Source organism: Mauremys reevesii, linkage group 20 (assembly GCF_016161935.1).
Source record: "Mauremys reevesii isolate NIE-2019 linkage group 20, ASM1616193v1, whole genome shotgun sequence".
NCBI lineage: Eukaryota > Metazoa > Chordata > Testudines > Geoemydidae > Mauremys > Mauremys reevesii.
The window spans coordinates 15,115,874-15,142,144 of record NC_052642.1 but is presented as its reverse complement, the minus strand read 5'-3'; the positions used below and the strand labels follow the sequence as shown (position 1 = coordinate 15,142,144).

General features: G+C 41.6%; 1 long non-coding RNA gene across 2 annotated transcripts in view; it reads right to left on the bottom strand.

The window, feature by feature from the left end:
• LOC120387329 overlaps positions 1–26,271 on the bottom strand; it is a 67,130-nt gene that overhangs the window by 13,830 nt on the left and 27,029 nt on the right. For both annotated transcript variants that reach the window (XR_005590122.1, XR_005590121.1), the window contains one exon: positions 20,314–20,453. This is a non-coding gene — a long non-coding RNA (uncharacterized LOC120387329). The remainder of the gene's footprint in view (positions 1–20,313; positions 20,454–26,271) is intronic.

Sequence of the window (26,271 nt, the reverse complement as noted above, 5' to 3'; positions counted from 1 at the left end):
GTGTGGTGCGGCCCCCGACCCTGTGCCCTGGCTGGAGCGCCGGAGCGGGGCAAGCCCCAGACCATCCAGCCTACGGGCCGTAGTTTGCCCACCCTTGTACTACAGTGATGAATGCCACAAAAAAACCCAGAGGCCAGATCAGACTCGGGCTCAAGGGGTTTGTGCTACAGAGATAAAACTAGCAGTGTAGGTTTTCGGGCTCAGACTGGAGCCTAGGTTCTGAGATTCACCCCATTCTCCTCAAGGTTTCAAGCTGAGGCTCGCTGCCATGGGTTGTTTTTTGCAGTGCAGACATACCCATAGGTAAGTTTCAGCCTCCGTATTTTAACAAATGTGTTCCCATTATATAATAAATACCAAGAAATTGGGAAATAACATTGTAATTGGAAAAGATGGAATCCTCCTGGAATCATAAAGAACTGGACATTTATATGGCTAACAAGGATATCTAGAGGTATGATAGTAAAGATTTTCTGTTTTTAAAAAGAAAGATTTAGAAGGGATATACATTCTCAAGCTCACTAATGGGCATTAGGAAGAAACTTTCCCATGGGCAAGTTATTTATAACGACCTTCGGCAGGGTTTCCGGCACTTTGCTCTGGAGCATGTGGAGCATATTGGCTGCCGATAGAGATAGAATACTGGACTAAATGGACCATTGGTGTGATGTCTGATCCAGTACGGCAATTCCTGTGTTCTCAACCATTTCCAACATGATGCTAAAATACTCCAACAGGTGAAAACAGCCTGATGGAGCAAACTAATAGTTGAGGTTTCCATATGGTTTCTCTGAACTCTCCCCCTGGAGCAAAACATCTTGCCCACCCAGATGATAAAGCTGACCCGGATTTCTGAGAAAGAAGGAAAGAAAGCATTCTTTACTCACTTCACCCTTGGTCTGATGCACAATGAACACTTAATGGAGGAACAACAACTCACTAGGAACTTTGAGCCAGCCCAAATACGTAGTGATGAAATTGTTCCCTTATCTCAATTTGATCACTGGTTTGGAGAATATCTTCAATGCAATAGTTAAGTTAAAGGAGAAATCTATGCTATAAAATATGTAAAAAGCTAAGGATGAAGATGAGATAATTCCAGTACCATATGGCTACTGGCACAGGTAAGTACACTCTTTAAATACAACGTTACTTAGAATTCCCTCAGCTGATTGCTGAAAACACAATACTTGTGGTCTCCCTCCTGAAAAGCCTTTGACATGAAATCATGGAGCCACTTTGGGTCCTGAACAGGATTACCTTAACAGAACTGTTGGGAACTGCAAAGTAGAGCAAAAAATACCTTTAAATTTTCCTGGAAGAAGATAGATGAAATCTATAGAGCACAGGAGAGGAATACGCAGTGGAAGTATCAGGAAAGTTGCAAATTGATTGTCTCCTGTAACTCTGAGCTCAGAATCCAGTTCATGGGAGATGAGAGAGAATTAGAAGTTTTAAGATGTTTGGCTGAGCCTAGGAAGGACAGACAGAACTTGTGGATTCTGACGGGGGAAGTCCAGGGAAAAACTTGTGGGTTTGGATTTGACACAGGGAGAATGTTTTGCCGTACATGAATCTGTGACAAGGAAGGCAGATGGAATCCCTGCTCTCAGTTTATGGGGGTCACACAGTGTGAGGTGACTCAGAAGAGCTGCCAAATGGGGGGTTGCAGTTTTCATTGGAAGAACACTCACCGATGCTGATAGGTGGGGGAAAGTACTAATCTTATGATGCTGCCATATCAAACTGAAACTGGCTGTTGCTTAATCTTGACAGGGAGAAGCTGCATTGTATCTAGGTCAGACTTGGAAAGGGAATAGGGTGACCAGACAGCAAATGTGAAAAACTGGGACAGGGATGGGGGGCAATAGGAACCTATATAAGAAAAAGACTCCAAAATCAGGACTGTCCCTATAAAATCGGGACATCTGGTCACCCTAAAAGGGAATCGAAAGATGTCCTGCTGAGATGGACTACTGCACCCAAGTGGACTAGACGAATGACAGCTTGTGCATGGGAAATGGGCCTACAGAGCAGCGTTACATGGGTGTGAGGGCTGCGTTAGGCCTGCATTCTTTTCAAAGCTGCTTGAGAAGAGAGCTCAGAGAACATGCAGTTCATGTGATGCAAATGGCAGAACTACAGCAGAAAACTCCCCATTTTCAGCTCTCCCCCCTTCCCACACAAACAAGAACAGCAGAGCTGCAAAAGTTACATAGCACAACGGAACATAGACTGGGAACGCAAATGGGAAGAATGGTACCCGGGAGTCTGAGGACGGAGAAGTTTATTTAGTCACTGGTTGTAGCTGTACCACAAAGGGTAAGGCAGGTTAACCCACCAGTTCCTTAGCTCAACTCGATTTTATCCCCAAAACTGCAAATCCAAATGAAGGTATTATAGATTTACATTGTACTGTGTGAAGGATTAGTGTATGACTGTACATCTCTCTAGCAAAGTACAAACTCCATTTTGTTTTGTGAACACCGTCTAGATTGCAAAACTGCACTCTATCACCACTGTTGTTGTTTTACCTCCATCACGGACTGGGATTCCTGCAGGCCTTGGCTGAGGCTGATCAATGCAGAGCGGTCAAAGCTCCTTAAACTGGAGGATCTCCTATGAAAATGGAAACACTCTTGGACAATGAGTTAGCTAACACCTAAGGAAACCTGTTCTTCCAGGTGAGCTGGTAACCAAGCAATGGATCACCTGAAAAGGGACTTGAAGTCACTGACGGTGGCCAGCTGACAAAGGGGAGTGCAACCTTATACAAAGGAGTCTCTCTCATCAGCCGTTTTGGGGAGACTGAGCAGCAGAAGGAGAAGAGGAGAATCATGGACAAACACTGACCAAATCCCAAAGGGCTCTTTGGGGGATGCAAAAACCGAGGCAGGGATTTACATACAGATTTTTGTTGTCTTCCACAGATCTGTGTATCTCTCGTGCTGTCTAAGAGTAAAGTGTGAGTGAGTTTAGAATAAATTCCTTTGCAGAGTCTATGTCTTTCAACTGTCATGTTGCCTCAAAGAGGGAAACGGTAAACCAGAGGGTCCACTCCATCAGGAGAACTCTGAGAGCATACAACAGCTACTGAGGAAGCTTGGAAGAGCTGGTGCTGGTTTCAGGGCCTTGGCAATCGGACTGCAGTGACCCCGCTGCCAAGAGGCGGGGTCAGACATGGAATCTGCACCTAAAGTGTGAGCCTAAAGCTTACAGCCACAGAGATGCACACGCTCCAAGCTTGGGTCCAGTCCAGCCGCCTGGTGAGTGCCCACTGAGGGGAGCTCATCCAGGATGCTAACATGCTGTTCAATCCATGCTCTCTTTGGGAGCAATACAACCCGGTTGCAGCAGATGTTTCTGCAGTGAAACCTTCCCTATGTAAACATATACTAACGGTAAATATTAAGGGAAAAGTTATGTGTGTGGGATAAGATGAAACAGGGTCTTGGAAATTCTGAGACAAAGAACAATGAGGTTAGGATTCTTTTGAAAACGCTTGCATTTTTCATATGGTAAATTTTCTGCATAGATATCAAGCTCATGCAATGCCCTACCACATTCAAATCACCTAAATAATATACAAAGAAAGAATTCACCATATTCTGAAAACCACATTCTTCAAGATCTGTGCCTTATATTTTTTTAAAACTATAAAACATCAGCTGCGGTAATGCCATATGAGCCAGGGTATTTTTAAAATAAGGATGCTGATGGTTAAGTTAGCCTGACGTGAAAAAGCCATTTTTCATTAATTATATAACAAATGGGTCATATGTATGATTTGGTAAAAGATTAATGTGCTGCCTATTGGGAGATCTAGTGATGTGATCATTTTTTGCAGGGTTGGAAGTCAGGGAGTCAGCTTATTTGTCCTGTCTGCTTAAAAAAACCCAAAACAACAGTGCTATGAACTTTCTCTCTAAAAGAAGAGTTGGTAAAAGCAGCAGCCCAGAAAACTGCTGGGAAGAGATAGGAAAGACGGTGGACAGTGTATTTGCATCAGCAAAATATCTTGGCTTACAAGATTTGACATCTTTCCCCAAATGGATCAGACTAATCATATCCCTCTTCTAACTGAATTAATGTACAATTGCACAGCACAGGGTATCATACGTCAGATATGGTTTTCCTGGTGTTTTCCTTGGCTTCTGTTTAAACTCTCTTTGTGGCTTATCACACAAGAGAGTTCTGAGTTGAAAAAAAATTAAACACTCAAGAAATCAAACAATTTGATAAATGCATGTGGAATTGAGAAGCTGGATTAATTGAAGAGTGAACTGATCAAAAAGCAAAGCTAAAATTTGTTGTGGCTGTATTCAGGTTGTAATAAATCACAGATGTTCAAGAGAAAAATCAGTATAAAGAGTAACTGAAGATGAGCTGATATCCTACACAGCACAAAATGAGAAAGCTAGGAAGCACTGCTATTGACAAAGACTGGAGAAATAAATTACTGTATGTGAATAATATGGATTCATTACAGAATATTTTTAATAAAGGAAAACCAGACTCAAAAATTAACGTCAAAGTAGATCTGTGTGTGCACATTACTAAGCCACAAGAAAATGTAACACAATTCTGTATCTTCAGAAGAGATCCAGGATGGGAAAAGAAGGGGTATTTCTAGTCCAGGCTGAAGTATGGAGGAGCTTAGCAGAGGTTTGAACCAAGTATTGTGAGGACAGATGTTATCCAGTCTCTCACCCACACACCAACTTTTGTTTGGAACAACTGCAAACACGTAATATCAGTAGATGCATATCAGGGTCTCTTAGGGTAGGCCTACATTGCAGCTGGGAGCATGCCTCCCAGCTCAGACTTGGGCTAGCTCTGCTCAAGCTAGCGCATTAAAAATAGCAGGACTGATTCTGCAGCACAGGCTAGCCAGACACCTGAGCTCAGAACCAGAGGGGAGAGCAGGTGGCTAGCCCGTCCTGTGACAGCCATGCTTCTATTTTTAGCACGCTAGCTTGAGCAGAGTCTGTCTAACCGCACTAGAAGGCATGCTCCCAGCTGCAGTGTAGACAAAGCCACAGTCAATCAAAAGCATCACTTACAAGCTTTAATGGTGAAAGTGAACTGGTGTACCAACATCATCCAGATAAATTAGAAGTGGATTAGTAAGTAGCATACTGTATGTTTATGTAAAATTCCCCATCAAAGAAAGTTTTGTGTTTTTGTCAGCATCATGTTCAATCAGATCTTCTACCCAGTGGATAAAGTTAACCCCTAAGAAAACAGTTGGAATTAACCTTTCCGAAGGTGTATCAATTGCAAGTCCAAACTCTTTTTTCAGGAGAGTACATTAGAACTTTAATAGCTTCTAGATTCTTGACATTTACGCTGAATAATATCAAAATGCATGTAAACAAAAGAATCCTTATAAAACAGTTGGTATCCAATGTTCTGTTGCCAGTATCATTTTAGTGCAAGAGTCTTTGCCAGTGTCCTTTGAAATAAAGTACCAAACATTGGGTATGTCTATACTACAGAGGTGTGATGGACAGCAACACAGACTAGCCACTTGAATACAAACCCAGGGTCCCAGGTGGGCTTCTACAGCCCATGCTGCCATGGCTTCACGGCTATCTTATTGGCGCTAACTAGATCAAAGCTAGTTTGCGTGTGTCTACACGTACTGCAGTCACATCTCTGTGCAGTGCAGACATCCCCCTGGACAAAAATAAGTTGAACAAATTAGATATAAATTTGTAGCAACTGTAAAGGACTCCACTTCCGGTATTTTCATAGCTGTCCATTACACCATTGGTGTGTTCAATCATGTGCACATGGCAAGCACGTGGCATTTATATAAGGCTTAACTCTATTAATTGAGCGTAAAGAAGAATCAAACGCTGATGTTTCAGAGACAATTTTCAAATTGGAGAGTAATACCAGGCATGAGCAAGTCAACACCGCATGCTTACTTCTGTGTCAAATCTTATATAACAAATCTTATACACACACAATGTACAAAACAAGTCTAAACGAAGGTTTTAAAAAAGCCGAGTACTACGAAACTACTTCAAGCATAGATAGGGACAGGAATATGTTGTTTGAAAGTATTTCTTGCTGCATGACCACCAGTTGGGTAAATGAAGTGTGTCAATTCAGTCCTGATCCTGCAATCTGCTGCATGCAGGTGCACTGCTGTGCCTGTATGGAGCCTCACTGAAGTTAGTATCGCTTTGCAAGGATGCAATGCATTGCAGGACTGGCGCCACAGGTTAATTCTTGTCCCTATTAACCCAAATGGGAGGTTTGCTGTTGACTTCAATAGGGCCAGGATTTCACCATAGTTTTCCTTGATGTAGTCAACCAGTAAGAATCTAGTTTATTTTATTTACACATATATAGAAATGCTATGGAATTTACAAGATGGTTAACCTATAACCACTACATTAGGGCTGCGGAATAAATAACTTTGTTAAGCTCTGACTGACTAATAAATTGTTCCATCTTATTATCCTCATAATAACAGGCAAACAATGCTACAAGGGACACCATCAAGCACATATACACCAAAATTGTGTGTGTGTGTTTAAACAGAAAATAACAAAACCAATAAAAATACAAATGATTCCCTGGATTAAAAGAAGAAGTTGATGAAAATATTAGTTCGGATTTATATCGTACCCAGCAGGGTGACACTTTACAAACCAAACATTGCTGCAATGTGCTAGTGCATGAGAACCAGAAAGTGAAACCGACTAAAAACAACTGTGAAAGGACTCCTCTCCATTTCATTGTCCAAGACAAAGTGAAAATATGAAAAGTAAATCAGACATCAGTGGTGCCAATTCCAGCTGTTCAAAAATCATGAGGGAGGATGCAAATAATCACAAGACATGTTTTAAAAGAATGAAATTATTTTAAAAATAATAAATGTGGGGTTCTTTTTATTTGTCTTCTGGCCTTTGAGCCTTATGGGTCATGTTTTCATGTGTTTATCTGCAACCATGAGGGCTGGAATCTTTTTTTTTTTTTTTAATTAAAACAAAGATTCTCAGTCAATCGCATGCCTTCAGGAGCTAAGAGAAACACCAAATATCATGAGACTCAAAATAAATCATGAGAGTTGGCAATAATTAAATATTTGTAAAAGTATTTGAGTTTTAATATAAAATAGGTGATAGGAGAAACAACCATAAGGAGTTATAAAATAACGATTTGTCTTGGCACAGAATCTCATAAAAGCAGAAAATAATAGGGAAAAGGCTTGTTGCTCTAAGAGATCATGTATTATGGTGAAAGTCATTCATTTTCTACCCAGGAACATGTTAGCTTTAATTTATAATGTTTAGTGTACAGTAGGATAGAAAAAGCCATGCAACCAGGCAAAAATGATATTTCCTTTCTGAATTTCTCCTAAATCTGTTCAGTTTACGGTTTTCTAAAGTGAAGAGTGGATAATTTTAAAATGATTGTAAAGGCAGCTGACTAATACAATTTGAATAGAAGCCCTCCAGCCAACCCACAGCAGAAAACTGATTCTCATACCAATGCAATGCATAGAACTGTAAGGGCTTTTTGTTTTCAGTTTAACAAAAAAAATATTCATTCAGACGATCAGGCTGAGATTCTTTGGTCTGTTAAACCCACTGAGCTACCAAAAAAAAGTCCTTAAATAGGCAACAGTGGAGAACTCCCCTTGTGTAGGAGACCTCCACTGGTGTAAGGTTGGCAGAGATAGTATAGCTGCCTCCCCATCCCTGATGTAGTAGGGGAGATGGCATGTTAGGTCATTCTGGGATAGGTGTGGGGCAGGAATGGAATGTGGAAGAGCAGGGATCAGCTGCCCCCCAAGACTGGCACAAAGTCATTGAACAAATGTAAGTCAGAGCTGCTTTTCTGCAGGGGTTTGGGTGTCACTCAGGATCGGGAAGCTGCCATCAGTTTCCTGACCCCCTCACTCCCTGAGTCCAAGTGATGTTCAGATGCAGCTGAGACGCTGCCCCATAGATATTAGGCATCATGGCTTGTTTACTAACAAACCAGTCGTACATCTGTCCAAAATCAGTGCTAAAAAGGCTTCAGTAATCCACTGTCAAACTATTTTTTTCTTGCCATGAAGAAGTAAAGATACTTGCTACGGTCAATGAGGCAGTAGGTAGTCTTGCCATCAGTGCATCTGATACATTAAAAAAAAAGCCACTTAATATTTTAAACAGATAAAATTGATCTTGAAAAACAATTCTAGTGGAAAAATAACAGTGTGACAAGCATCCTCAGTCCTGTTACGGCTTAATTCATAATTCTCTCACACTGAACAATTACTCATATTTCACCTTTCTTGTCCCTGAGGTTTTAAATTCTTCTCTCCAAAAAGTAATGTTATCTTCGCTGTTCAATTACACTTTAACCACTCTATCAGATCAAACGTATGGACTCTTGTCTGAGTCTCCCTTACTCAGCTTTTACTTCATGAACAGAAGAGCTACATTCCAAGGTCACAAATGATTAATCTTGACCTGTGAACCATGAAAGTGTTAAGTCTTAATATAAACGTATTACTGAACATAGCAACCTGAAACATACTATGTACCCAAGAAAAATAATTAACTGGATTTTCCTGACTTTACTCTTTGATTGCTAATTAAGCACTTAATACAAAATCAGTTCTCTGTGGATATATTACATGCTTAGAAAATAGTGGAATCATTTGGCCCTTAAAGAACATGTGCTGTATATATTTGCTTTCCAGGTTTTGCACAATAGGCTGTTAAATCTTGTGGTCCCTTAGTGCTCATAACATGCAGTGCTCAGGATGCTAGAAGAACAAGCCGGCTTTGTGAAGGGAGCACTGTTTGCAAATGTGCGCATTTAAAATATCTGTTAGTTTTCTGATGGTATTTGATTAAAAGTACATCACAGAGTAGGAAGGAGGTAAGCAGAGTGAAATGACTTGGGGAGAAAAATGTTTAAAGTGGAGATTAACAAACACAAGATAAGTGAGATGGCAAATAACAAGTAAAAAAATTAACTAAGAACAAGAGGTGGGGGGAAATGTTCCCATTCCTTTCCAGTGGCAGTACATGAACGTTAACTTCTTAAAAGAGAAAATACCTTTTTATTTAGGTCCACTAATCTGGACTGCTGAAATACTCACTGTTCTCAAAGAATGTCTAGTCCAAATAGCGGAGTGAAAGTCTGCATTGTTGGGAGCTTCTTTGTGTGTGGATGCAAGATATGTTACAGGTATGCTAGGGAAACACACAGTGGTTGACATGTCAAATTTCTTCAGTGTATTTGTGCAGGGCCCCAGTTATGCCAGTTTCAGTGGTGTAACTCCACTGACTTCAATAGAACATAAGAACGGCCGTACCGGGTCAGACCAAAGGTCCATCTAGCCCAGTATCTGTCTACCGACAGTGGCCAATGCCAGGTGCCCCAGAGGGAGTGAACCTAACAGGCAATGATCAAGTGATCTCTCTCCTGCCATCCATCTCCATCCTCCGCCGAACAGAGGCTAGGGACACCATTCTTTACCCATCCTGGCTCATAGCCATTTATGGACTTAGCCACCATGAATTTATCCAGTTCCCTTTTAAACATTGTTATAGTCCTAGCCTTCACAATCTCCTCAGGCAAGGAGTTCCACAAGTTGACTGTGCGCTGCGTGAAGAAGAACTTCCTTTTATTTGTTTTAAACCTGCTGCCTATTAATTTCATTTGGTGACCCCTAGTTCTTGTATTATGGGAATAAGTAAATAACTTTTCCTTATCCACTTTCTCAACATCACTCATGATTTTATATACCTCTATCATATCCCCCCCTTAGTCTCCTCTTTTCCAAGCTGAAGAGTCTTAGCCTCTTTAATCTTTCCTTGTATGGGACCCTCTCCAAACCCCTAATCATTTTAGTTGCCCTTTTCTGAACCTTTTCTAGTTCTAGAATATCTTTTTTGAGGTGAGGAGACCACATCTGTACACAGTATTCGAGATGTGGGCGTACCATGGATTTATATAAAGGCAATAATATATTCTCAGTCTTATTCTCTATCCCCTTTTTAATGATTCCTAACATCCTGTTTGCTTTTTTGACCACCTCTGCACTCTGCGTGGACATCTTCAGAGAACTATCCACAATGACTCCAAGATCTTTTTCCTGACTCGCTGTAGCTAAATTAGCCCTCATCATATTGTATGTATAGTACATAGTACAACAGGATTACTTTGGTGTACATGAGAAGAAAATTGGGCCCCTTGTTGCAAAGAGACATTTGGTAAATGTAATATAATAACAATTTACCAATATATATTACTCTCAACCAAAGGCGGCATTTCCATACACAGCATTCTTATTCTGAAACAGAATCCTCATTTTGCACACAATTTATATCCTATACATTTATTTAGTAGAAAGGAAATTATGCCACAATGCATGGCTTACTCAACCAGCTATTATAACAGTTATCTCATTTACTTTTTAAATTAACCAAACAACAGAAGGCAGTCAAGTCAGAATAAATTTGCAAGCTACTTCTTGGAATTATAACCAGGGTTGGAAACATTTTCCACTTGTGACAGTGCAATTGGTTATGCTAAGCAGTCCTTGTGAAACCCATCCCCAGAATATACTGAAATAAATAGTTCTGGAGCTAAACATTATATCCCCCAAAGCTCTCAGACCTGACACAAGTAAACACATGAAAAAAAATCTATTTTTAACTGTAAATCATTCATTTCTGAAGTACTGGCGGGCACACAAAGTACTACTGTCTAAAATTAGATGTGTTCCCATTGGAAGCAACCATTCATTCTATCAGGTTATTTGTGTGTTTGGTATCAGAAGACAGCTTCTTATGGGATACAGTATCGCTTTTGTACCAGATTTTTCTGAAACAGCTTGCATAACAGCTGAAACACAATATTACTATTATGAGTAAGTCTAGGGCAAGATACGCTTCTGTAAGTATGGGTAGGCCTAATGATAATATAATATCCCCCCCTTTCCCCAGCCAGGTAGGTTCTGTGTATGATGCATCATTAAGATTAACTCAAATTTACAGCAGATTGTAGGAAACAACCCTAAAATCATCTCCACAGAATGCAGATAGTGTGGTAACAGGATTCCTTAATAGCTGTCTATCCCTGACCCGACATCAGCAATTTGCAAACAGAATAAACACTGCATTACCAACAAACATGCAACAGATACTCTCATCTTACACTACACCCATCACTGTAGTAATCACTGATTGCAATGAGAGCTTTAATTTCAGTCTCATTGCCCGAGGCGATCCACTGCAATGATAAACAATATCCTCATCGAGCACCTGCTCTTGTCAAACCCCAGTCACATGGCACAGTGAAATTACCGTATTCTTTTTTGCCCTTTACTTCTAGCCACTGTTAGGATACTGTCCTATTATTGCTTCTGGGAGTACGCTTTTGGTATAATTTACTTCATAAGGGGTTGGTTATATTTTGGTCTATATGAAATGACTTTTTACATTGTAAATCAATTCTTTATTGGCCAATGGCATTGCATTGTTTAACATGTTCTGCCTCCCATACACTAATTAGAAAATGTAACTAATTCTGAATTCAGTTCTTGACACTTTTCTTCATAACTAACTATCTATCCTGAAAACAACCAGGACTTAAAAGATAAATGGGCTAGAGCTATGTTGCTGTAAATGAGTGTAGCACCACTGACTTTAATGGAGCTAGGCTGATTTACGCCAGCTGAGCATCTGACCTCACTATATCTATCCCGGACCTGTTCTTATCAATTCTGCTTTGAGAGAAATGGATTCCTGTCATTCCAGGGCCCTATCACTTCAGCCTGAGGTAGCTTCACGTTAGCTAACCAAAATGTACATATTTTTTAAAAACTTATATTCATTTGTGTGCTCAAAAGCCTTATAAAGTAATATTCAATAAGGCCTAGTAATATAGGTAGAACTGGCTAATTATATGTTCAGTGGCTACTGTGCTCTGCTTAGAAGCTATACAAAGATTTGCATTGTCATGCATTTAAACCAGGGGTAGGCAAACTATGGCACGCGTGCCGAAGGCGGCACGTGAGCTGATTTGCAGTGGCACTCATACTGCCCGGGTCCTGGCCACCGGTCCAGGGGGCTCTGCATTTTAATTAATTTTAAATAAAGCTTCTTAAACATTTTAAAAACCTTATTTACTTTACATACAACAATAGTTTAGTTATATATTATAGACTTATAGAAAGAGACCTTCTAAAAATGTTAAAATGTATGACTGGCACGTGAAACCTTAAATCAGAGTGAATAAATGAAGACTCAGCACACCACTTCTGAAAGGTGGCCGACCCCTGATTTAAACCACAGGGAAATCTGTAGGCATCTGAGTAAATCAAATTTGCTGTCAAGGAAATCTAAAAGGAAGCAACTGTACACTAACGAAAACATCATCTCCTTTGGTTACTGTGGGAGCAGGTCTGAGACTTTCACTAGCATATTTCCAAAGGAATAAATGCAAAGCTGACAACTTTGTATCAGTCACAAAATCTTGCAATGATCTTCCCACAAACTAAATCTGCTCTACGTCACAGGCTCACCCTATTAAGATGCTCCAGGTGAAATGAGTGCTACTATTTTGGGGATTAGGCTGCTCAGCCACTGGATGTCACTGTTAGTCTACACCAGGGATCGGCAACCTTTGGCACGCGGCCCATCAGGGAAATCCGCTGGCGGGCCAGTACGGTTTGTTTACCTGCAGCATCCACAGGTTTGGCCGATTGCAGCTCCCACTGGCCGCAGTTCACCGTTCCAGGCCAATGGGGGCTGTGGGAAGTGGCATGGGCTAAGGGATGTGTTGGCTGCCACTTGTCTACACACACAAAAACAAAATGGCATTTGTTTGGCAATAGAAAATATTTAAAGATGATAGGATGACTCTGAACCCCACTGCACACGATTAGAAATATGGCTTTCAGATTCTGAAAGAAAATTGATCACATTTTCTATCTGAACATGTGTATTGTGACAAGAAACACCTGCATCAATATTCCTCTTTGTAGTCTATTTGTGAATTTGTTAGCAGTTTGATTAATAGATTCATAAATTATAAGGCGAGAAGAGACCACTGTGCTCATCTAGTCTAACCGGCTGTAAAACGCTGACCATAGGCCAGATATACAATCAACTTCACTTTCTTGGTGATGGTGAGTTTAATCTCCTATGTCATGTGTTGTTCTGGATGGAACTCAAATGCATGCTCTCCCCCAGATCCTGCAACCTTACTAGTAATGCAGCAGCTGTGATGATGCTATTTCTGAGTTACAGACCAAAAGTATTTCCTTCCCTTAATATAGGGTGGCTCTCTGTCTCCCTCTAGTGGCTGGATCACATAGGAAGGTGTATGAATTGGGTACAAGGTTGAGATGGGTCCTTTGGCTCAGGCAGCAGAGGTTCATTCTTTCAGCTCTAGATGCTACGGTTTTAGTCCCACTGCTGATGACTTACCTAGGGACATCACAACATACCAGAACTACAGAAGTACTAGGGAGAGACAAAATGGTGTACATCAAGATCTGCAAAAAAAATTGCCCATTAAGCAAAAGAGGAGGAAAAGAGTTTAAACAGACTTTAGAGTTTATTCCTGGATGTCTCAATATATCCAAAATATCAAAGCAAAGAATGAAAAAAGTGAATAAAGCAGTATGCTTCCTTATAGGGTTAACAACCAATAGGCCTGCTTCTCTGATGTCTTGCACTTTTTGCAGTAATTTACTGCTGTGAAAAGTGGCTGCAGAATGCTACCAAATTAGAATGGTAACATTTTACCGCAACTTGTGACCATACCCAGGGAGAATCAGGCCCAATGGGTAAGAGAAAATGAAGAATCAGCTAAAAATTAGAACAAAAATCCTAAAAAATTAAGACATTTCAATCTTGCCTTTTAAAAAGTCAGTTTCAGCAAGGTTACAAGAAACCAAGAACCACAAATACACTGTGCAAAACTGGAAGTCTGCTAGACAGTCGAGACGACCATTCTGTCTAGCTGCTGCTGATGTTATCTTACACAGGGGAGCAAGAACTGGCTGTTAGTCAGTCTGCCTAGAGTGGGGACTTTCCTTGTTCAGGGAAAATTTTAAAGCCATGAGCATAGAGACTGAACCCACCCTTCACCAAGCAAATAACTCTCAAATGCCCCACAAAAAGGCAAGAGAGCTAGCTGGTGGAAAACCTGGGTATCAGGAAGTCTGGTGCCTTTGCATAACATAAAGCCAATATCTGTCCATAGGAAGAAGGCAAAACAAACAAGCCCTCAAAAACAGAAAAGACAGTACCTGGACGTTAAAAATCTGATTAATCTAAAGTAATGAATTATACTGGGGAGTCCATATACATAGTGGGGAGAATTTACTCCAGTAGACCCATTGGTTTCAACAGGACTACTCACATGTGTGTGAATAGCGGTGCCAGAATCTGGCTCAGCAACATTATTTTAAGAGGGAAGAAAGACATCTCAAGAGCCACAAAATAGTTGCTATGACCTGAGCAAAAATTTGACATTCCCTCACTTCACAAAAATAATTATTTTAATGATTGCTATCCTGTGTACGAAAAGACGGGGGATTATTTTGGGGGTGACCTACTTCATTGATCTTTATTATTACTAGTCTCTGTATCGCCTCCAGATACCTGCATTTTTCACGTCAAAGCTGTGTTGCTGCTAATTCCTTAGCAAAACCAGAAAGAAGTTTACCTACCCATACTGCGGTAGCAATCACAGGATTCAAATACTGACATTAACTAGCTTGCTCATTTCTTGGTTCTATAACATTGGCTAAAGAATAAGATATAATAACAATAATGAACCAACTCTTGTCTAATATACACATTAAGGTTTGTTTTGGGGATCTGGCAATTTACAGAAAATTGCATCAAAAATAAAAACACTAGGTCTAATTCCTACCTCTGTAAATCAGGAGTAGGTCCACTGAAGGCGATGGAACTCTCTGGGTATAAAACAGGTAGGTGTAAATGAAAAGCAAATAAGACCCATTTTCTAGATGATATGAAACCCCATGTGAATATTTGAAATTATACAAGTAATTGTAAAGCAGAAGCATGCTTTTTTGAAACACTACTTACATTTAAAATACAGAAACACTTGATTGTCCAGTGAACATTATACAAAACCTATTCATGAGAAGTTCCTCGGAACAAAGACAAACTCCTTTAAACATAGAGCATCTATCTATAAAAGTGACTCTCAGCCAGGGTGAAAGAAATGCTACTGTAAGGTCACCTTTGAGACTTCAATTCGGTGATATATTGTCTCAGAATTGCCACTATGGCAACCAGCTTACTGTCTGTTCAATTTGCTCCATGGTGGATGGCCACCGATTGCAGTTCAGTGCCCCTCATGCTCCAAGAGAGAATGTGTATCAAACAGATCTTCCGCAGCAGCCAAGTGTGGATCGATTACATCCATGCTTAGCTGCAGAAGTGCTTGGTGTGCGCTCACTACTGAAGTGCAAGGGAATTCAACTGCAGCTGGCAGTCAGATAGAACACGTTAGCAGGGAGCCATAGAGATCCCAATACATGAAGGAGGAGAAGGAAAGTACAGATGCCTCCATACTTAATGACCTCTCCTACCAAAACGTTTCACCTGCAGCAGGGGAAATAAAAAAATGGGACGGGAAGGTCCCCAGAGGAAATGCTTTTCTTAGGAAATCTGGGAAAGCTTTTCTTCAAGGATTTAGTTTCTCTTTAACTGCCTCATATCGTGAAGCCAAATTTTACACTGGAACTGAATAAATTATGACTATAGATTCTCTTTGATACTCAGAATTCATAGATTCATAGAATCATAGGACTGGAAGGGACCTCGAGAGGTCATCTAGCTAATACTAACAAAAAGCTGAAAACTAAAAATCAGAAAAGCTAGTGGCCTAAATTTTCAAAAATGGTGAGTGATGCCCCACTTGACATATCTCTGATTATTCGAGTGTGGCACTTTATGAAAATCAGGCCCTTTTAAGGTGTCTTAATTTGGACACCAAAAATGTGAGGTATCCAAAATTACTAGTCACTTTAAAAAAATTTAGATCAGGGTTCATAATGAATTGTTATCCCCTTGCCTCCAAAAGGCTATGAAACTAGATGGTGTTTTTGGTATATTTTTGGCTCCCAAAGATAGTAGAACTGTTGCATACCCTGATGAAAGGTAGGAACAAAATTAACCTTAACTTCAAACAAACCTAAAAAGTAATTAAGAATTGAAACACCCTTGCTTTAGTTTAACAGGTAGCAGCATGATTTGGCTATGGAGTCAATCCACAGGGGTCTTTCTGTGAGATCGGCGCAATAATCCTCTCTTTAGGGTTTTCTGAAAAATGACACTGGCTACAGGTTATTTCACAGCTCACAATTAAATGTTTTGGTCATGTTTGGACTTTGTTTGCTGTGTTTTGGATTGTGCAGTTTCCTCTCTCTTGAACAAAAATAATGGTTTGTCCATCGATAATACCTAGCTGTCAATATGCAATACGTACATGCATAGGACATATTGCTTAATTTAAGGGCCTGATTCCCTACTGTCTTGCACCTTGTGTAAACATTTATACCTTTCCAAGGTGGGTGTAAAACACTGCCACCCTGATCTGGTAGCATTTATATCCTTTTGCAGTGGTTTAAATGACTACACAAGGTGCAAGACAATGGAGGGTCAGGCCCTTAATATCATTTAAATGAAGTATTCCTTTCGACGTTGACCTACCACACTCTTCTAGACAAGTTTATCTGCTCATGCTGCTTAAAAACTGGGTATTTAGATGCCAGATAAGCAAACTCAGGCAGCTTGTCCTTGCACTTGTTTCATTGATTTATTAAGGGCCATCCTCAACTGGAACAGTTTGTAAAGAATACAGGGAATGATAAGCTGATAAGCAATATGTATTAATCTGTAGCTAAGCATGGTAACGTACATCAAGTGACAAGAATAAGATACTTGGAGCCAGAACCTCAGCTAGCGTACGTTGGTGTAGCTCCCTGGACTTTAATGTTGCTAAGATGATTTATATCAGCTGAGAAAGGGGCTCTTGACTTATATATATTATTGCTCAGAAAACGTTAAATCATAATATTGCATTTTATATCTAAAAAAAACCCTAGTCAGCTATCCACACCCAGGCAGTCTGGGTCAAATCTGTCTCTGTTCAATGCTAGTGGAAATGAGAGATTGATAGCACTGTCTATAGACAAGAAGAGAAGTTACTCACCCTGTGCATACACACACACACACACACACACACACACACAGAGTATAAGTTTTAAACAAACAATTTAATACTGTACACAGCAATGATGATTGTGAAGCTTGGTTGAGGTGGTGAAGTCAGAGGGTGGGATATTTCCCAGGGAATGCCTTACTGCTAAATGATGAACTAGCAACTGGCTGAGCCCTCAAGGGTTAACTCATTGTTAATGTAGCCTCACTCTACAAGACAGCACGTATGGAAGATGGGGTAAGTAGGGTGCAGGAGCAGGAGGGAGGAGGACACCCTGCATTAGCCCCCTCTTCTTCCCTCCTTCCCCCGCACAGCAAGCAGGAGGCTTCGGGGAGCAGCTCCAAGGCAGAGGGCAGGAGCAGCACATGGCAGTGGGGGGAAGTTAGGGAATTTAGGGAAACAGGGAGCTGATAGGGGGGCTGCTGGTCCACCCTGGTTCCAAGCTCCCACCAGCTAGCTCCAACGGGCTGCTCTTCCTGCAAGCAGTGGACAAAGCAGGCAGCTGCCAAACGTTATAAGGGAACATTGCACACCTTTAAACGAGCATGTTCCCTAACTGATCAGCAACGTAACAACGAAACAACGTTAACCGGGATGACTTTAAGTGAGGAGTTACTGTACACAGACTGTTTATAGCCTGGAGACAGCGCATGTGCAACCTTGGATACTTTACCACAAACTTGGCTACTGCCACGTGGCCAAGCAGCTGGAGACATGCCCTGGCTGAGATCTGGGGACAGGTTCTCACCATTGACACGAGATCGACTATTGCCGAAAATCTGTGAACTGGGAGGAAGTCTCTGGCTTGTATGGCACCCAATTGTGCCCTGATAAACTCCAGATGTTGTACTGCTGACAGTGTGGATTTTTCTTCGAGGCTTGAAGAGAGGCCTATTGGCATAAAAGGCGTCGGGGTTCAGATGGGGCCTTGATGAGACAGTTGTCTGAGTAGGGAAATATTACAATTCCCTGTTTGTGTAGGTAGGTGGCCACTACTGCGAGGACTTTGGAGACTACTCAGGGGGCTGTAGAGAGTCCAAAGGTAGTGGACAATAAAGGTCCTTTATTGGTAGTGAACGGTTCCCATGATGAATTGGAGGAACTGTCTGTGAGCAGGGTGCATTGTGATGTGAAAATACACGTCTTGGACATTGAAGGCCAAGAACCAATCCCCTGTTCCAGAGCTGAGATAACGGTCAATAGGGTAACCATCTTGAAACGTTGCAGTTTGATGAATTTGTTGAGGTTTCATAGGTCTAGGATTGGTCTCCACCTGCCGGATTTATTTTGGATTATCTTACACTACATGCTGCGGATACTATGGGCACAATTCTCAGCCAGTGTAAATCAGCGGTCATTAGAGCTGTGCCCATTTACATTAATTGAGAACCTGGCCCTATATTTGCTATAAACATAGGCTATGGCAATACACCACACAAAAACAGGCCTAAAGGTGGCATGCTCACAAAACAATCCTGCTAGAAACAAGACAAAATAGAGATGGAAAGTCCTGTTAGATCATCCGATCTGTGCAGTAGAAATAAATGCAAAATGCTTTGGGGTTTGTCGTTGGCACGTGGAAGAGGTTTTCCATTATGCTCCACTTGATCCACTGCCTGATTCCTTTAGAAAGGCTGCGTGGTAGTGAGGTGGGAAGCTGCCCTGTCTGGAGGTTAGGACGTGGGAGTGGGAATCAGAAGACTGGTGTTCTAATCTTGGCTCTGTCACTGATTCTCTTGCCAACCTTGGGTTACTTAACTCCTCTGTGCCTTTTTTTTGCCCCACCTCTCAGGAAGGACAATTTTACTTGCCCTTGTCACACAGAGTTTATAAGGACTAATTAATGACGTTATTATGATATTTACTATTAATGTTGTGGCGGGGCCCAAGTTGACCCAGTCAGGATAAGGGCCCTGTTGTGTTAGATGTTCTTACCCTAGTTTACAATCTAACCAATGTGCTTGTAGCGTGCTTCAAATACAAATTATGGGACCCGAAAGAGCTTCAGATGGTAATTTTAAGTTTTATGTTCCTATTAGCGAAATCACTGCTCTTGCTGGCTTCCCATCTCCCTCACCTCACCCTAGGCCTTCTCCAATCACCCTTATGGCCTAATCCCCACCCTCATTGTGTCCTTGTAACCCACCCCATGATTTAATCCACTTCCACAACCCCTCACAAACTTCCCATCTACAAATTTTTCTTCTTGCTTTTGTCATCTCTGCTGACAAATCCAGTCTCTTCCTGGTCACTCAAGATCACAATCTTGGAGTTTTCTTCCTTTTCCTTCTCCCCGCACATTCAGGTTTTCAACAAAATCTTGCTGCTTCTCCCTCTCTAACAAATCTAAATTGCATCCCTTCCTGCCTTATTCCCATTGCAAAAGCCCTGGTTTACGCCTCGGTTCTCACTCACCCAGACTACGGCAACTTCTTCTTCAGCCTTCCTGTCTCTAACTTCTTCTCTCTTCAATCCATTCATCCAACATGTTACAGCTAAAACAGCCTTCCTCTCCCTTTTCTCCACTCCTGCTCCCCTGCCTGACTTATTCTCAGAAAACGGCATATACAAGAAAGCACAACAAAGCAGCCAATCTCTACTGTCACCTGTTTCCCTCCATTCACTTACCCTACCTTTATCTGCTCTCATTATCCATGTTTGTATAACTTTGTAGGCCGCAATCCCACAAGTGGCTCTAGACCAGCAGAAAATGCACCTGAATGGAGAACCCAATGACGTTCCATGCAGACACAGATGTCCTCCTGAACAGATGCAATTGCAAGGTTGAAGCCTTATACCGCAAGCTCATGGGGGCAAAGACTGTTTTCTTTGTAAAGCGTCATTCACACCTACCCACTACTTATATATGGGTAGGTAACTTATTTACTTCTTGGGTGTTGTGCAAGGATTGACTGGCTAGTGTTTGCAAAGATGTAAAGTGCTATTTAGGTACAAACAATGATTAATTATTACGATTATTGTTAACTCGGAGGGGTGTTGTGAGAATCACTTAATGCGAGCAAAGCGCTTTGAAGATGAGAAATGTTACATAGGCACTACTATAAATAATAATTTCTTTACCCATCTTAGTAGCCATAACCAGTCAGGTTGAAAGAATTTCTTGACGTGAGAGCAGCGAGGTCAGTTACGTTTTCTGTTCACAGTCTGTTGCCCTTTGGGGTTCTCCTGTAGCACATGCTGTTGTCTTTGGGTTTCCAGCTCTGCAGGGCAAGATTTAAATTAAATTCTTCTTGGGGTTTTTTGTTTTTAATCATGAAACTATTTCTATTCATTCCAGGCTTTGTAATCTTTCCCCACCCTTCCCCCATTTTAAAAAACAAAGCTAAATGTTGGGTCTAAAACTCCTTGCCAACCTCCCATTTTAATCAGCCTCGTGGCATATTGGAAAATGGATCATTTGGTTCCACTGCATTATTATGGGGGAGAGTAATCTTACAGACAGGCTTCAAGCACCTAAATACCTGGAGCCACTTTCTAATCTGTAATGCACATGGGTATATGCAGGCAAGCAATTTTTCATTTCCTTGGGGCAACATTGCTTATGGTGACTGGCAGGGGCTTTCTGAATTTCATAAGGCTTTTTATTAACACACTGCCAGAGATCTATAGCAGCACCCGCTGTGTTAGTGATCAAATTGTGTGCAATGGCATGTCTGTCATGGGAAATAATGGGTATGCTGCTGTCAGGGGACAACGGATAGGCCAGTGTGTGAAGAAATTTCAAATTAATGGCTACACCCCTGGTAGTGCATGAGGCTTAACGTGCACCTAAAAACATGTCTAAATCTGCATGAACATAGAGATATCACTGGTGGAAGCCCCTGTGCTCAAGGCAAACAGCACCTTTTTGCCCCCAAAAGGTCTTGTTGCTCTGATCCTGAGGAGACGCCAAGCAACCTCAACTCCCACAGTCTACTAAGGAGCTATTCAGCACCTTTCAAGATCAGGTCCACAAACCTAATCATAATTGCTTTCCATCTGGCATCTGGTTCTGTGAGACCCTTGACCACAAAAATAGTCCCCAACTGACTTAGAATGGTACATTGTTTGTACACTGTCAACTGATTTTGATCCCATTCAAGTTTTGTATATTGTTTGTCAGATGAAGAGCCGGGATAGAGCTCTGAGAATCAAGACGAACAAATGAAAATACTTTGTCCATAGGTGCTCAGATATCACAATGATAAGCCTGGAATAAATAATATCTACAGAGACTGGTTAGCTAAATATATCTCCAGCTAAGATGATTTAAATGGCAAAAGACACCCTACAGCCTGGGGATCTATAGGACCCTTGTGCTTTGAAATTGATGAAGCTGGTCACTTTCTTTCTGGTAAACTGATTGAATCAATGGATATTACTAATATTATATTAATAAACTCGCATCAGTAAATTGATGCAATAGCCACCTACCTCCACCCCGAAACTGGGGAGATGTTTAAAAACAGCCAAACTGAAAACAATAACAAAAACAAAGTCCTCAAAATTAGGGTTGGCCAGAAAATAAAACTTCTGCTTTGCAAAAAATGCAAGGTCTTGACACTGGTTTCTGTCCTGATGTGAAACAAAACCAAGGGCCCTTCCCCTCCACTTTTGACTGAAATTTCATCCTGGAACTAAGACATCTTCCTGAGTAAACTTTAGTCAAAACTGATACATTTTCACTAAATTTCTTTTTTTGACAAATTGGCATTTTCTGACGAATAAACATTTAGTTGAAAAGTTCCCAACCAGTTCTACTCAAAACACAAAGGACAAAAGAAAGAGAGAAGAAGCATTTTTGGATAAGGGGATGGCCCCATCTAGAGTACAAAAAATCTGTTATCTGAACACTATTTAGAAAATGCTGTAGCCAACCCAGGGTTTAAGATGCTTTGCCTGGTAAGTGTGTCTCAGCCAGAGTATGTTAAATCTATTTTAGAAATCTGTTTTCAAGAGGATTTAATCCTGTGAGGAGCTCAGTGTCTTCTGAGAGGGGCTGGGCACCTCACCTTTGCAGGATCAAGTGCATCTAGACCTACTTGTACTATATACAGGTTCAACTTAACACAGTTCTTTTTTTAGTGTATATGGTGTTCAGTATTAGTGCTGTATCAGTTTAATATCCCTATCAGGGGGTCTGTATCCTGCAACTGTCAGGGGATAGGGCTCAACTGTGTAATGGGTCTTTTCCATCTCTAACATACGTTATAAAAGAGAAAATCCCTCTCTCTTTCCTCTCAAGGACACCAAATAGCCAATCAGAGAGAGTGAAGAGGCAGAGTTGAACCGTTGGCACTTGGGAGTTGAACAGGGGACAGAGTGTCTGGTATGATATTTGATTTTTTCAAGGCCTTGCCCCCAAGCTGCTTGACTGTCTTTGAAAAGCTGCATAATGTTTTCAAGCCACAAGTTGTCAGCCTCTGATGCAGACACGTTGCTATACATAGTGCAGCGCAGAGACACGGTTGGGTGGTATCTTAACTGCAGAGGATCTTTAAAAACATAGACACGTCAGCAAGACAGAAACCACACCTTCTTGTGATCATTTGAAAGGGACTGAAATGGGTAGCAGTACCACAGACAGATACACTCCTCCTGGCAGCATTGTGACTATAACAGCTGTGCTACCGAGAGGGGGAGGAAAGAGGATGATGCAAGGGGTTTGGTATCACGCTCAGCAATCACCAGACTGCGTCCTTTCGTAAGAAGCCAATGAAGCATGCGTAGCCAAGAGAGACAGCACGGATGTATGGATGCAGTCACTGAGAGTGGAGAGTACTCTGACTGCAGAGCCAACAGTGACATAGTGCATAGCATTTTCATCTGCTTGTTAACCCTGCCTGAATACGAGCCATGTTTTGCTTCTTACTCTCATGAAGTTATTCCAGAAATTACAGGGCACAGTATAACAGTCAGCGCTGATATTTAGTCACTTATCTTCAAAGCTGTTTAAAAACAGTAATTAAGCCCCACAACAGCCCTGTAAAATACAAGATTAAGTATCATTAGCCCCATTTTACATATGGGAAACTGAGGAAGGGAAGCTAAGAAACCTACCCAAGATCACAGAGGGTATCAAAGGCAGACTCAGGATTCCAATTAATCAGTTAATATCCTGCCTCCAAAGCTCTCAAGAGGCTTTGTAAACATTAATAAATTAAGCCTCAAAATGTACCTGTGAGGTTGGCAAGTATTGTTATTCCTGTTTTACAGCTGGTGAAACTGAGGCACGGGTATTAAGTGATTTGACCTGGTTCCCAGATTAACTCTCTGAGAGAGCCAGAAAATAAACACAGGTCTCCTTCTTCTCAGTGGTCAGACCAGTTTACCACACCTCTCTCTCACTGCAACATACCTCCATAATATTTATTCAATTGCCTTTTATATACATTTATTTATGCTTTAAACAAAAATGAAACAATCAGGCGCAACATATGTAATATCTATCTTCTGGAATGGACTTTTAAATGTTCTTAACTTTCTATCTGCTTATCCTAGCTGTCTAGAGACCACTAGTCCTCAGGTGGAGGCATGTATTTGTATCAATGGCAGTAGCAGTTCTTCAGAAGGATTTTGTACCATCTAACAGATTTCTGGATGTGGTGCCAGATGATTCCTAATATATAGAGATATACCTCTCTCATAGAACTGGAAGGGACCCCTGAAAGGTCATTGAGTCCAGCCCCCTGCCTTCATTAGCAGGACCAAGTACTGATTTTGCCCCAGATCCCTAAGTGGTCCCCCTCAAGGATTGAACTCACAACCCCAGGTTTAGCAGGCCAATACTCAAACTACTGAGCTATCCCTCCCCCATGAGTTACTCATGAGTCCCTGGCTACTGCATTTCAAACTGAGCTGCTATATCTTGGATGCCATATATAGATGCTTCCCTATAAACTATCATGTCGCTTTTAGCCAGTCAAATAGTTTCATTCATGAATGTTTATCTTGCCTTAACTGTCAGCCTCAAGCTGTAAAGATGGAACATTCTGCTGTGACACACTAACACTGCTCTGAAGGGTGCTGGATTTCTAAATAAATCCTTTCTTTTCTCTCTCTCTAATTGATATGGACTCTATCCTGCTCCCATTTCAGTCAAAGGGAGGTTTGCCAAAGACTTTAAGTGGAAAAGGATCAGGCCCTTCAGGGCACATCTCCACAGTCTCAGAGCCCAGGTCAGCTGACTCAGGCTCGCAGGCACTCACACTATGGGGCTAAAAATAGCAGTGTAGATGTTGTGGCTTGGGCTGGCACCCAGGTGCTGAAACCTGGCAAGGGGGTGGGTCTCTGAGCCCAGGCGCCAGCCCAAGCGGGAACGTCTACACTGTATTCTTAGCCCTGTAGCACGAGCCTCTGAGTTGACCTGGCTTGTTGCCACAGGGGCTTGCAATGTAGACATACCTTCAATGACCCTTATATAATAAAGGCCATACACTATACCCTTTGAAGTCAATAGGAGCCTTTCCATTGGCTTTAATGGTGTCAAATCAGGCTCCAAAAGTAGATTCTTGTTTATAACTGTGCCTTTGTGCAAAAAACCACTCACAAGACAGCTCTCTTGGGTAAAGGACACTCTCGATGGGGACCAGGAGGGACAGTGGGTCGGTCCATTGTTTGCTACCAAATATTTCAGGTCCAGTCAGGCAGAATTCACCTGCTCTACTTCTTGGGGTACCAGCTACCTGCTAACATCCAATTGGTTTATTCGTCTCTGGGATAATACTGCGCACCATTCAGAAACGAGTTTGGGAGTTTCTTTGTAGACTAGACAGACCCAGTGCCACCACACATGGTCATGCACAATTCTGACAATGTGGAATTTCAGAAACGACGGATGGGTTCCCCAAAAGAGGTAGAGGATACAGGAAGGAGAGACAGAGAAAGTTGAGGGCTGTAAGAAAAGGAACTGAGAGTGGACAGTCAGAGAGGGGGGGGGCTTTATGGGAGAATTAAAGGCTGGGGGACAAAACAGACATGACATTGGAAGCAGCACAGGAGTTCTGGGGTGCTGCCTTGTCCTTGTTTTGTAGCTGGCTTGCTATTTGGCTTTGAACGAGTCTCATTGTTAATTGGATCCTGAGTGATGGATCTGGCCACCTGGCATTCTGTCTGGCGCTTAGCTGATGGATCAACTCATTTGGCAGGCTAAGTGGGGAACTGGCCACCTGGCTAATAAATGGGCTATGGAATATTTGACTAGCTGACTGTCAACCTGATAAGACATTTCTTTATTGTTGATACTGACAGCAGACACTCTCTTTTGCTCTCACTCAGCTGTCTCACCCTAGCCTGTGTTCCTAAGAAAACACCCCAGACCAACCCCTTCCCCTCCTTACTTTCCTCCGTCTGTCTGCCACACGGATAAAGGCAGATTCTTTCCTTAATTGCTAAATGAGACTGACATCAGCTTCTCTCCCTTCTCCTCCCATTTCCATAGCTTCTTCCAAGCTCCCTTCCCCCCTCATCTCCCCTCCTGCCTCTAACCCAGGGGTAGGCAACCTATGGCACGCGTGCCAAAGGCGGTACGTGAGCTGATATTCAGTGGCACTCACACTGCCCGGGTCCTGGCTATCGGTCCAGGGGGCTCTGCATTTTAATTTAATTTTAAATGAAGCTTCTTAAACATTTAAAAAACTTTATTTACTTTACATACAACAATAGTTTAGTTATATATTATAGACTTATAGAAAGAGACCTTCTAAAAACGTTAAAATGTATGACTGGCACGCGAAACCTTAAATTAGAGTGAATAAATGAAGACTCGGCACACCACTTCTGAAAGGTTGCCAACCCCTGCTCTAACCTAAGGTCCTCAGCATTCCAGATTACACTTGGCATGGTTGATAGCAGTTCATGAATGCTGTAGCAGCAGCTCACTGAACATTTCTTGTGACTGCAAGGGGCTTGATTCTGTCCTCATGCCTGTATAATCAGAAGTAACTCCATCAAAGCCAGAGGGGTTAGAACAGCATGAAACTGGTGTAAGTGAGATCAGATTCAGGCCCTGAGAGCATCTGCCTCCACTGCCTTGTACCT